We start from the raw sequence: 13,781 nt of genomic DNA on the forward strand, positions 1-13,781 counted from the left end.
TTCACTCTACAAATAACACAAAATGTAAGACTAAAGGGAGTTTCCTTGAATTCTTCACATAAACATTTCAAGATATGTGTTCTCTCTCCAACTCTCCTTCTCAGGCATAGCTCAGGGGGTACCCTCACCAGTGACAGATGTATAGGCTCTGGGCTTACAACACCACTCCGGAGGGCACTTGCAGTGGAAGGGATGCTGAGCAGTAGGACAATGCACTTTTTGATACAGCGCAGTGATGGGTCTCCCATGCCACCTTCTTGCACCCTGATTCTCAGAGTTGAGTGTCTCCCCGGAGGCAATGGGAAGGCAGTCTGGTTAGCAAAAAGAACATATACTCCCCCTCAATTCTGCTTGAAGCCCCAGGCCAACTCTTTCACTTACTATGTGACTTTGGACAGGGTACTCAACCTTGCCATGCCTCAAGTCACTCATCTCGAAAATGGAGGAAAGGACATAGCAACATCACCCTCCTTACCTGGCTGTTGTAAAGACTGTGAGGATATATATATCATGAAAGACAATGTCAATGATGGAGATTTCCTTGCCTTAGTCCTCAAAAAAGAAGCATAAAAAAATCCTAGTTACTTTCCCAGTCCTTTCTTGAAACTAAGACATAGGAATATGTCACAATTTTGACCAATGGAACCTGAAGGGAAGTCTGCTAGGGAAGGGGTAGGGGATAGGGAGAGCTTTTTCACCTTGATAAATACAGATGCAAGGAAGAAACATTATTCTTCAGCTGCATGTTGTTATGGCTACAGGTGATACCTGGGATGGTAGCAGCAATCTTGCAACCACAAGGAGAAAGAGCTAAGCACCAACTCAATATGGTAAAGATGGGGAGCAGAAAAAAGTCCTTGATGATACCATTGTGCCACTGTCCCAACCCTGGGACCAACTATCTCTAAGCTTGTTGCTATGCGACAAAATAAACATTCTGATTGTTTAAACTACTTTTAGGTCTGCATTAGGTTTACCTGTAGCTGAAACATTCTACGTTTGTGTGGACATGAGGACGTGAACATGAGAAGCCTATTACCTTGGCCAAGAAGACCACCTTACCATTAGCAAAAGAAAGGAACTAAGATAATAGCAGAGGAGAGAAACTAACATTATCAACCCATCCTGAGCAACACACTCTATCAGGGCAATAAACATATAAAAGAAAACTCAGAGAGAGCAGTTAAGTAACATACCCATGGTCAAGTAGGAAGTGGCAATTTTGGTGTTCCAACCTAAGCTGGAGTCATACCTACGTCATACCTAAGCTGGTATGACCCCAGCTTAGGTTGGAACACCTAAGTCAGGAAGGATTTTCCATGCTACCTGCATGCAGAGTTGGTTTTCCATTCGCTCATCTTTTTGTTGTGTGACTGTGCTCCTCAGATGTTTTCTTATAAAATAATTTTTCTAGAAAGAATTTAAGGAATAAGAGGAGGCAATGGTGTCCTCAGGAAGACAGAGAGGGCGGGGGTAAAGGGATAATGGTAGAACACTGAAAGCTACCTGGGAAGACTTCAAACTTTACTCATAGCAGACCAGATAAACACTGCCTTTTCACTGTAAACTATGCATATGCACACACATGCACACACACAATAAATATTTTGCAGTCTTTATTACCTATATGTTATTTGCTATAATTATGGCATAATTAAGAAAAACTTTCACAAGTGAATTGGATCTAGTTATGGCTGAATAATAATATATCTATTTACTTTTGTTAGATCTTAGAAATTTCAATACACTGTAATTGTTTTTCTAATGACAGAAGATTCAACTCGGCTCACAGTGGATGCATTTCATTATTCACCGCACATTTATATTTGAGTAAATGAACTTGTTCATTATACATTGCGATCTTTTTGTTGCACAATGTTTCTTTTTTCGAAAGCCATGTAATCACTTCACTGTGGTGCTGGCAATTGTCACTATATAATATATAAAATTTCAAAAGGATGCAATTTAAGGATTTTTATCTTGCAGCATAAATATATGCATGACACGTAATACAGATACACTTACTCCAGATGGTTGCTTAAAACAGATAAATCAAATTTCCCAGTGTTAACAAACTAAATTTTCACCAAATATAGTTCTTTTTCACTGATTAAAGGGGCCGAACATTCATGTCACTCCAAAAATAAATGTGACAAAATAGGGGAAGGTCATGCTAAAATGAAATTAGATTTTCTGGTCATTTTAAGAGTTCCTTGGGGGCTACTGGAAATGAGGGCTCTCCCATTTGAAAAAGTCCAGGTTTTAGTTCAGCTCCTGCCATATTTCAAAAGAGAGCAAGCTCAGCATGTTTGGGTTTCATGGGAAAAGAATTGGATGCAGTGAATTTAATCCAACAAGATGAAATTGGCAATACATCTCCCTTCTATGACACCTTCAAGCTGTATTTACAAGCCTTTCAGACATAGGCAAAAACAGAAACTACAGAAAATGTTAACTAGAAAAAAACACATTGGCTCAGTAGAACAAATAACCCTCAAAGCCAGGGAACTGCGTGTTTATTGACGCCAGCCCTGCCTTGCGTAGTTCCAGTGTGGCCCAGGCACACTCACAAACAGCCTAGCTCTTTCTGCTCTGTCACTAGCGACCTTCCTGCTTTCAGCAGCTAGTAAAATTAAACCTCTTCCGAATAATTCTCATGTGCACAGACTGTAAAGGGGATGTAAATTAAAGTAATACATTACCCAAAACTTCAACTTCTTTAGAGAGCTGCCTGCTAGTCCCACTTTTACAAATATTTTGCATTTACTCTTCATGCAAATGCAGAAACCCATTTTTTGCCTCCCAACCCTCATCACATAACCAACTTACCTGGCCCGATGTGTCCCCAATATGCATGCTGCTGACATCATTCAAGGACTGGGGCTCAACACCTTTTGTATATAAAATATTTCTAATAAATTAGGAAGAATAGCAAAAATAACAATGGAAAAAGAGTTAATGTTCATGAACAGGTCAGAAAGAACAGAGACACAAATGACAAATAAATCTAAGACAATAATGTGGCATTTAAATTGTGATCAACTAAATGTAAACAAAAATAGGTAGGTGTGATTTTTAAAAGCAGTGAAATTAAGATTTTTTCGAACTGAAAAACATTTATTTGATTAGTTGAGTAAGATATTGATTTTTATATTATAAAAATCATACTATTATTGATATTAAAAATTTAACAGAACGTCTCTAAGAAAATTCTACATGTAGAAAATAATGGGCCCTAACCAGTTTGGCTCAGTGGATAAAGCATCGGCCCTTGGACTGAAGGGTCCCAGGTTCGGTTCCGGTCAAGGACATGTACCTTGGTTGCGGGCACATCCCCAATAGGGAGTGTGAAGGAGGCGGCTGATCGATGTTTCTCTCTCATTGATGTTTCTAACTCTCTACCCCTCTCCCTTCCTCTCTGTAAAAAATCAATAAAATATATTTTTTAAAAGAAAATAATGGAATTTTGACAGTTATGTTAATACTGTTCTATCTTGAACATGAGGAAGAAAAATGGATGAACTTCAAATATCACTGCTGGTGGTAGTGTAAATTGGCATCACAATTGAAAATAAGGGAAACTCACTAAATGACCCATTAGCTCCCCTTCCATAACTAAATTCTGCCCTTACCAGTCAGAGTTACACACAGCCATGACCACCCACCCTAAGCCATAGGGCCCCATTAATGCAAAAGCCTGGACTAAATTTTGATCATCAATCACTTAGTCCAAACCAGAAACACTAGGGACATTAAAAATTCTCAGTTTACCAATAACTTTAGTCAATGCCAAATTATACCATCTGGTACTTACTATATTCATTAATCCTCATATAGGATTATATTACAAGGAGCATATTCAATCAATTTCTCATAGCATATCTAATGGGTATTGTAACAGCATAAATATTCTGCATAGGAGGAGCCTATTCACCCACTGATGCTTGACAAATGTTTGCCTGTGACTTTCATTAATGCTTAACAAAGTCACGTTTAAACTCCAGCACACAGTGAAAGACTATAATCCTATGGCTTTTCATGCAGAGATAGCTAAAGCAAATTCAGAGCGCACCCATCACTGATGCAGAAAATAAATGCTCATTAGATTGTCTCCCATAGCAATCCCAGAAGTAAATATGATTACTGTATCACATCCGAAACATCTGCAGAGATACACCGGTGGCCAACATAGGCCCTGATACACTAAGGAAATGTTTAACACTGTCATTTGCAAGCCATTATCCTTTCTCACCAGCATCTCTGCTGAGGTGAGTTCTGTAAATTGAATAGAAGCAAGATGTGCGAGTTGCTTGGTTACATGAAATCAGGCTGCACAGTGTCCCACCTGTGTCTGGCTGGGCCTCATCACCACCTTTTAGGAAACGTCATTTTTTAAGAAAAGGGAGCTGCTATTGCTGGGCAGCCATGACTGTTATCTGCATGACAGGTCATGGCTGAGCCACGTTGGCTGCTAATTAAATTCACTGTGGGAGATTCCTAACGTGTGTCTCCATGGAAAGTGGATCTGAAAAGCTGGATGATGCCGCTAATTGCTTCTGGTAACAAGGTTACGAAACCTGGGCTGTCATACCTAGAGAAAGCGAAACTCAGCTAAGTGGGCCTACTCTCGGACCATATGGGCTTCTTCAGCATGCAGCTAGAAAAACGAAACTTGGGCTCAGCTGCAACAAGGCACTTCCCAAACAAGGCCTGTCGCTTTGCATTTTTCAGTTATTTACCTGGAAATGTAGCAAGCAGGCAAGTGTGACAAAGCACAATGGCAAACTGGCAGGTGCTATCCCTAACCTAGGCTGGGAGATCAGCTCTGGCCTCGTCTAAGGTGGAGCTATTCAATGTTTAGTCAACAGATTGGCAACATCAGCATCACCTGAGGCCACACCTATTGAATCAGAATATTTGAGGATGGAGCCCAGAAACCTGGGCAATCTCTCCAGGAGATTCTGAAGCCCGCTGAAGTCTGTGAAGGCCTGGTCTCAAGTACACTGAAATTACAAATCAGTCCAGAAACATGTCTCTCTTTCTGGCCCTGGGGGAGCTGACTTAGACTCCTTGATCTCAGTTTCCTTGTTGTTCTGGTTACGTACTGCTGTGTACGTAACCACTGCAAAATCTAGCAGCTTAAATGAGCAAAAAATGGTTCTGTGAGTTGGCTGAACTCAGCTGGGAAGGTTTCACTGGGACGGGGCGGGGGGGGGGGGGGGTCTCTCATGTGGTTGAAGTGAGGGCGAGTCATCTGAATGACCTACTCAATTGGAAGTCCAAGGTTTTTGCTTCACTCACATGCCTGGCATTGAACTGAAATGGCTAGCAGCTGGCTGGGTATCTCTACGTAGCCTGTCCACATGGCTAGCTGGGGCTTCCTCCCAAGCTATTCATGGTCACCTCAGAATAGCTGTACCTCTCCAGATGGTATTCGGAGAGAACCAAAGCAGAAGCTGCCAGGTCTTTGAAGGCTTAGGCCTGTGTCTAGTACAACACCACTTCTGGTGCATTCTTTGGGTAAATGGCAAGTCACAGGGCCAGCCTAGATTCAAGCAGAGGGTCTTACAAAGAGTGGGATTGCAAAAGATTGGGAGTGGGTGGGACATTTTAGAGACAAGTTTCTGCACTGATAAAAATGAAGGAGGTGGTCTAATGTCTGTCCTTCATGTTTTTATTTTTAAAGAGATTTTTATTGATTTCAGAGAGGAAGGGAGAAGGAGAGAGAGAAACATCAATGATGAGAGAGAATGATTGATTGGTTGCCTCCTGTATGCCCCCTACTGGGGATCAAGCCCACAACCCAGGCATGTGCACTTGCGGAATCGAACCCAGGACCCTTCAGTTCACAAGCTGATGCTCTATTCACTGAGCAAAACCAGATAGGGCAAGTCCTTCATGGTTTTTTTAAACAATTCTGTGCTACAGGTAACAGCCATATTTCTTAGACTCCATTACATCTCTAGGAGGCCCATTTCTCCATAAGACCATTGCCACTCATTTAGCACCAAGTACCTGCAGTCTTGCCTTAAGATTTACCTTTCAAGGGTAGTTTATCTGACTTCCCAACTTGATTATAAGATCCTTAAAACCTTTATATCTTCTTGAAACGCCATTACCTGGTGCAGTGACCTGTATTTCATATTAGGCTCTCAATGAAGATGTGATGATGATGATGATGATGATGATGATGATACAATCACTGCATTAAATTATCCTATCTACTTGGATGAGTACAAAATAACCACTTATGAAGTTGAAAATAACACCACATGCTTTTTGTAGTTTTTATAGGTTTTTTTAAGATAGACTTCTTATGACAGACAAAATGAAGCTGTAAATATTACTTTCATTGAGCTACAGTTTGTTTTAAGTGCACACCCTCCCTTTTTAAAATCCCCAAGTACAGAGGGGACAGGATTCTGGGGTCACGAAAACTTTCCATTTCCTCCTAGCCATACAGGAAGGCTACATTTCTTTAACCTCTTGAACCTAGGTAGGACCACAAAACTGAATTCTGATGCATAATCTTAGTCAGTCATACCCCACCAAAGGAAGACAGAGAGTGAAGGTCCCATGTGAATTGTCATGTTCTCACTAACTCTGCTCTCAACTGGGTGGTGACAGGTGACCTTATAAGGCAACCTTGAAACTTAGATAGAAACAACTTGATCTGGGATTCACTGCTTGAAGCAGAGCCATCCAACCAAAACTATCCTCTTTGCATTTTGCATGAGCGACAAACTTCCACGGGGTTGGGACTTTGGAATTCAGTGTTTGTTTGTTATAGCAGCTAACCTACATTGACTGATATATCTAGTGTATTCCAAGCATTAATCCTGTGAGACATAGTTCTACATCAATAGTTAAATTGACATTTAAATTAAATGTTTTTTTTATCAATAAGTACATTTCTACAAAGCATTTTAATGGAAACCTATTTGTTCAAATGTTTTACATTTTATTCAATCAAATTCATAATATTGTATATTTAGGGCAATGTTTTAGTACTAAAACAAAGCTGATCTCTTCCATCTATCACATCACTGTATCTCATCACATCCCCAACAAGAATTCGTAAGCAAGCTCTGCATATTTGACTCACTAGGTTTGTTATCCTTGCTCATTCCATCCCTTATCTCATTCAAGTATTTTTCAAAAACCATTTGTGAGCACTTGCTATATGCAGACATTATCCATGTCCTTGGGATGCCAAGATAAATAGAACATGATCAGGAGAAAGCAACGTAGTGAGCTCTAGAAACTGGGTATACACAAGCAATGAGAGTACAGGAGACAATTCTCCTAATGACAGTGAAAGGGCAGAGACATTTTTACAAGGTGGTGATATCCATACCGAAGTTTGAGAGGTGAGTAGTAGATCACCAGGTAAAGAAAGAGGAAATGAGTAGATATGAAATAAGGGGACATGCAAAGAAAGACCCAAAGGTGGGAAACATTGTGCCTTCCAGTATGGTCCTTATAGCTGGTCTAAGGATTTGGGTAGCATGGCTCCAGAGGTGACTGAATAAACAATGCAAGTTCAGGAATGATTTTGAGTCCCTGGGCAGCATTAATTTTGAAAGCACAAGTGTAATAGAAGAAGTTTTGTACATGACTGAATGTTCTGAAATTTACAGTTTAACCCCAAGATTTATGTGGACTACTTGGCCCAGGTAAGGTGATTCCTGACACATTTTTGTCTAAACTTAGAGGAAGAATCCTCCTTCCCGCCCCCAATCTTCTATAAGTATTAGTGGGCCTAACAAGGGGTAGTCAGGCTTCCTAAAGTTCTACTGTAAGGCTCCCTTATTTATACGTTATCCTTCATTGTGAACCCTCTTGGTGAGGATTTTATAACCCAAAGATTGTACCTCTATCTGTCTTAGAGAAGGTGGCTAGTCTCTTTATCTTGAGTGCTGATTGTGCGTGACTTTTTTTTGTATTCCATATTTACCCAAATTGCAATGGTGTCTGATACCTCTTTCCATCTATGCCAAAAACTACTATTTGCCAGTTCAGTGGCCGTGCACAGAACACATTGTGTTGGGAAACTACAGTTAGCTTGATATGGTTTGGAATATACTGGTGCTTTTTAAGTGATGATACAAGAAAAGAAATTCATGGGCCAGGTTATGAAGAGTGTTATACACCATGTTAAGGAATGTGGATGTAAGCTTAGGCAAATGAAAACCTGAGATACAATGTAATAAAAATAGATTTGAAAAAAAAAATACTTCTGACAGTAGAAAGGAAAATGTAAGTAACCTAGCAAGGAAATGCTTGGAAAATCTGCAGAGATATTTGTCTAAGACCAAAGGAATAGAGAAGAGGGCAGAGATTTCCAAGATTCTGAAGGAGTAGAATAAGCCAAATTTAATAATTTTTAGGTTTAAAAAGGGAGGAATCTGGGATGACCCACTGAGTTTATTCCCTTACATGGACAATACAGTGTCATTAGCCACAATTACAACAAAAACTTGAAAAAGAGGAAGGAGATAAAAGTGGATAAAATGGAGTTTAAGTTTAGTCTATTAAATTTGACAATCTTCCTAGCTGTCAGTTGGAAATGTGGTCTAGAATTCAAAACTGATATCTTGGCAGGAGAAATGGATTTTGGAATCATTTAAACACAGAAATGGTAATAAAAACTATGGCTGTTGATTGAAAAGCTAGAGAGCATGATGGGAAGTCATCCAAGCCATGAATCCTGAAAAAAAAAAAAAAAAGCATTAAAGAATCAGTGGTCTCAAGATCCATCCATGTTGTTGTAAATGATGCTATTTCATCCTTTCTTATGGCTGTGTAGTACTCCATTGTGTATATATACCACTTCTTCTTTAGTCCTCTATTGCAGGGCACTTTGGCTGTTTCCATGTCTTGGCCATTGTGAATAATGCTGCAATGAACATAGGGGTGCATATATCTTTTAATATAAATGATTTCCAGTTTTTCAGGTATATACCCAGGAGTGGGGTTGTTAGATCCTATAGTAGCTCTATTTTTAGTTTTTCTGAGGAATCACCAGACTGTTTTTTCATAGTGGTTTTACCAGACTACATTCCCACCAGCAATGAATGAGAGTTCCCTTTTTTCCACAACCTCTCCAACACTTGTTGTTGCTTGTCTTGTTGGTAATGGCCAGTCTAACTGGTGTAAGATGGTAACTCATTGTAGTTTTAATTTGCATTTCCCTAAATGCCAGTGAGGTTGAACATCTTTTCACATATCTATTGGCTGTTTGTATGTCTCCTTGGGAAAGGTGTATTTTCAGGTCTTCTGCCCACTTTTTGATTGGATTGTTTATGTGTTTGGTGTTGAGTTTTGTGAGTTCTTTATATATTTTGGAAATTAAATCTTTGCCAGAGCTACTGTTTGCAAGTGCAAAGTGAAATAGTCAGACATAAAAAGCTAAGGACTATGTGATTTCACTTATATGTGGCATATAAAACTGAAACTTATAAACACAAACAGCAGTGTGGTGGTTGCCAGGGGGAAGGGGTTGGGGGGGGGGCGGAGAAAGTGGTCCTAATATGAGGTGACAGGAAAATATTTAACTTTGGGTGGTGGGCACATGGTGCTATATACAGATTTTGTAATTTAGTAATCCACACATGAGACCTATATGTTCACATTGACTAATGTCAACCTCAATAAAATTTAATTTAAAAAATAATAATAAATAAATAGGCATTTAAAAAAGAATCAATGGAACAGAATGAGGAATCTCAGAGGGGAAGGAGAAGGTGGGCTGCATAACTTATATGCATACAGCATTGCCTATGAACACAGACAATAGGGTGGCGAAGGCCTGGGGTGGGACAGGAACTGGGTGGTGGGGAGAAGGATGAAAAAGTGGGGCATCTGTAATACTCTCAACAATGAAGATTTTAAAACAAAAATCCGTGGTGAACAAAGATACACAACAGAGTCCAAAATGTGTAAGGAGTGTAGAATAGAAAGAGAAACAAATACTCAATGAGGATCTTCTCTGGCTCTTCAAATCCTCTTCATTCATGTTCTCCATAATGTGAAGCCTTCACAAATGACCCTTCCTCATAGGGATATCTCCTACCCCACATTTGTCTCATTGCCCCGTAGATCAAACAGGACCTAGTATTATTGTCTCTACTGACTAGCTCTTAAGAGGAGAAGAATAAGTCTCATTCAGTTCCAAATGACAGAAAACTCAAATTGACTTAAAGAAAAATGAAGGAAAGGTTAAAGGTAGATTATGCCATTTGGTGTGGTGATCTAGGGATTCAAAGTGTGCCTCTTTCTCCATTTCTTGATTCAGATTTTTCCTGAGGTAGCTTCATTCTCAAGCAGGCTATCTCCATAGAGGGTCACTCACTGTTTCAAGTCTGCAGTTTACTTTTCAGCAACTCCAGTGGGAAAAGAGGTCCTTAGTCATGGTCATTCTCAACTCTGGTTATCAGTTTTTTGTGCATATCTTTAACCAATCACTGAGGTCAGGAAGGTTCTAAGATTCAATTGGCCAGTCTGCATCATATGACCAGGATGTGGAAGCAGAATCTTGTAGGAAAGGAAAGAGGAGCCTGGGAGGGCATTGTCATAAACCAAATGACATGCACCAAAAAAAAAAAAAAAAAGGAATACCAGAAAAAATAGATATTGATACTCAGTAAACAAATAAGAGTTGTACGTAGGGAGCACTATGTGTACAATGGGCATTCAACAAATATATCTTGGTTGCCTGGTCACAAGCCATAGTTGCCCACTTTGCTCTCATTAAAAGACAGGAAAGTGTGTTATTGTCAAGAGAAGTTTATGTGATGAAGAAGAATCAGATAAAAAAAGAAATAGCTGATATTTGCACCCAATTTTATCAGAACTAGTGAAGCTAGAGGGAATTCAGAGTAGGTGAGAAAGAGAAAGGAGCCAGACTAGTAAGAAGGATAGTGAGAGAGGCTCGGGTCTTCCTGGGAGGCTATGGGTATATGAGGGTGAGTGGTGAGGGCATGCCTTGGTTTGAAACCCTTCCAATTCTGAGCCATCTCAGTAATGAGAATAACAAACATAGCTGTATAAATCAAGTCTACATTAATAGAAAAGTTTGACATTTGCTAAATTACCTTTGAAAACTTAACCTGGTTATTAATAAGAAAGATAAACAAGTGTATTAATTTCAAAGGTAAATGTCAGGCTCCCTTAAAGATCTCCTAACACCTACAGATTGAGGCAGGGTGGGAGTGAGGGTGGGGAAGGCTATGCAAATTAAAGGCAATAAACTTTCCAGACTTCCTCATCTCCATAACTACTAGAAATGTCTCCTGGTATTCTTAACTGAGTAATTGTGTCTGTTTATTGGCCACTGATTTTTTAATGGTATGCTCATAGAGCAGCATTTAAAAACTAAATTGAAACACTGGAATATAGACACAGTAAAATTGACTCAAATTTGCCCTAGCTCCTTTGGCTCAGTGGATAGAGGGTCGGCCTTTGGACTGAAGGATCCGGAGTTCAATTCCAGTCAAGGTCATATGCCTGGGTTGCAGGCTCAATCCCCAGTAGGAGGTGTGCAGGAGGCAGCCGATCAATGATTCTCCCTCAGCATTGATGTTTCTATCTCTCTCTCCCTCTCCCTTCCTCTCTGAAATAAATAAATATATATTAAAATGGACTCAAATTCACTTTACTTGCAGATGTAGCCATAGGTATGCTTGCAGAGAAGCTCACCAAACAAATGATTCCAGAATATTAAACTACCAGTTCTAGAACTGGGAGACCCCGGCAAATAACCAAACAACTCTTTACAAAACTAGAATTAAGAACCCCCCATCCTTAATATGCTTTAGTGAATCAATTACCTATTACTAAACTATACCATTTATTAGAAATAAAGTGGGAAAAGTAAGTATACTTGAAATATATTGATGAAATGGCTCATGTAAAATATTTCCTAGTCAATACTTCTTAAGAAAATTGTGCCTACTAAAATGTTTTCAAATCAAGTATATCAGTTTTATATAAGGATGGTTATTCTTGAACATTCACAGATGACGGCCACACTATGTCATACTTATATTGGTCTAAAATCCCCAAAAATACATATATGTGTAATGCTGCACATGTAAGTACACATACATATGAGTGTGCTATATGCAAACACATGTAAAAGTGTCCCAGAACGCAACACCAACCTTAGACTTACATGGTGGCTTCTTTTTATTTCCTAATGTATGAAGGGCTAATGTAGTGAGAACCTGGTATTTACAAGGGAGAAAGTGGGGACATTCAATTACTCAGAAAAACTCTAGGAAAGGAAAGAGGAGCCTGAGTGAGTCTAAGAAATGATTCAAAACTTCCAAATACACTGAATACATGAACACTCACTCTTCTAAACCATGTGTGTGACTAGACACTTCAGTTCTTGAGCATTGTTTAAATTTATCTTTTAAATATTTATCATTTAGATTCTGGGTAAGATAGAAACCATTTGCACACATATCTAAACCCACATAGTACCTGTATGCTTTCATTTTTAAACACAAAACAAAACAATATTCTCCAGTTGAAAAAAAAAATCTCCTTAACTACCCATGGGACTTCTATAATCTAGAAGCATATAACTAAAATGTTTGAGTGCAACCATAAGTGGCTGCCTCCCACACAGAAAAGGTGTGGGTTTTAAACCAGTGCTGCAGAGCTATTTGTATAGACACCTCAGAAAAAGAGCATCAGAGGGCCACCCACGGTCAGGCCTCACACCTACCATGGGGCACCCAGTGAATGTGGGTGGAATTAATATCATTCCATGGCCCCTATTTAAATTAATCTGCCCACTGAGATCTTATTAAGATGGCAATTCTTGACAACAGAAGGGGTATACCATCCTTCCATTCCCTCCCAACCCCTTCAAAAAAAGGATTTGGTTAAAAGGAGAGAAAGAAAATGATACCGAGGTTCATGGCAGGTTCTTCTGCCCACATGGGGACTTCTGTGCCTCTTCGTCCAGCCGCCCACACTCAGACATATCTTTGCTACCTTCCTGGCATTTGAAGGATTTAGGAGTCCTAATGCCATTACATATGTGATCATTTCAGTTCCCATGAACAACTGTCTCTAGTAAAGACCAAAGACTCCATGGCAGCGGTTCTCAACCTGTGGGTCACAACTCCTTTGGGGCTTGAACGACCCTTTCACAGGGGTCGCCTAAGACCATCGGAAAACACATATATAATTACATATTTTTTTGTGATTAATAACTATGCTTTAATTATGTTCAATTTGTAACAATGAAAATACATCCTGCATATCAGATATTTACATTACGATTCATAAGTAGCAAAATTACAGTTATGAAGTAGCAACTAAAATAATTTTATGGTTGGGGGTCACCACAACATGAGGAACTGTATTAAAGGGTCATGGCATTAGGAAGGTTGAGAACCACTGCTCTATGGGAGAAAACAATTGCTATCATATGGCTACAGCAGTCTTGATTGCAAAGAGCCAAGTGAACAAGGCGCCAAGGAAGGTTGGAGAGTGGATCATCTTATTCCTCATCCAATACTCAGGTTGTGACAATTATCTCTCTGGCTTTGGCTCCTAAGGCCATCTTCTTTTGGAGGAATTCCTGGTAGAGCTGGATGGTCACTAAATGTGAAAGTATTTTCTTTTCTTTTTTTTTTTTTTTTTGGCATTATGTGAAGAGCTAGCAAAGGCTGTGGAAAGAAATCCATTTTATTTTTCCTCATACTTTCATGATTTATGAAAAATTGATATACTTCCTTCAGTTAGATACCCATGAGCCAGAG

Source organism: Myotis nattereri (genome assembly GCF_964212035.1).
Source record: "Myotis nattereri genome assembly, chromosome: 8".
Classification (NCBI taxonomy): Eukaryota; Metazoa; Chordata; class Mammalia; order Chiroptera; family Vespertilionidae; genus Myotis; species Myotis nattereri.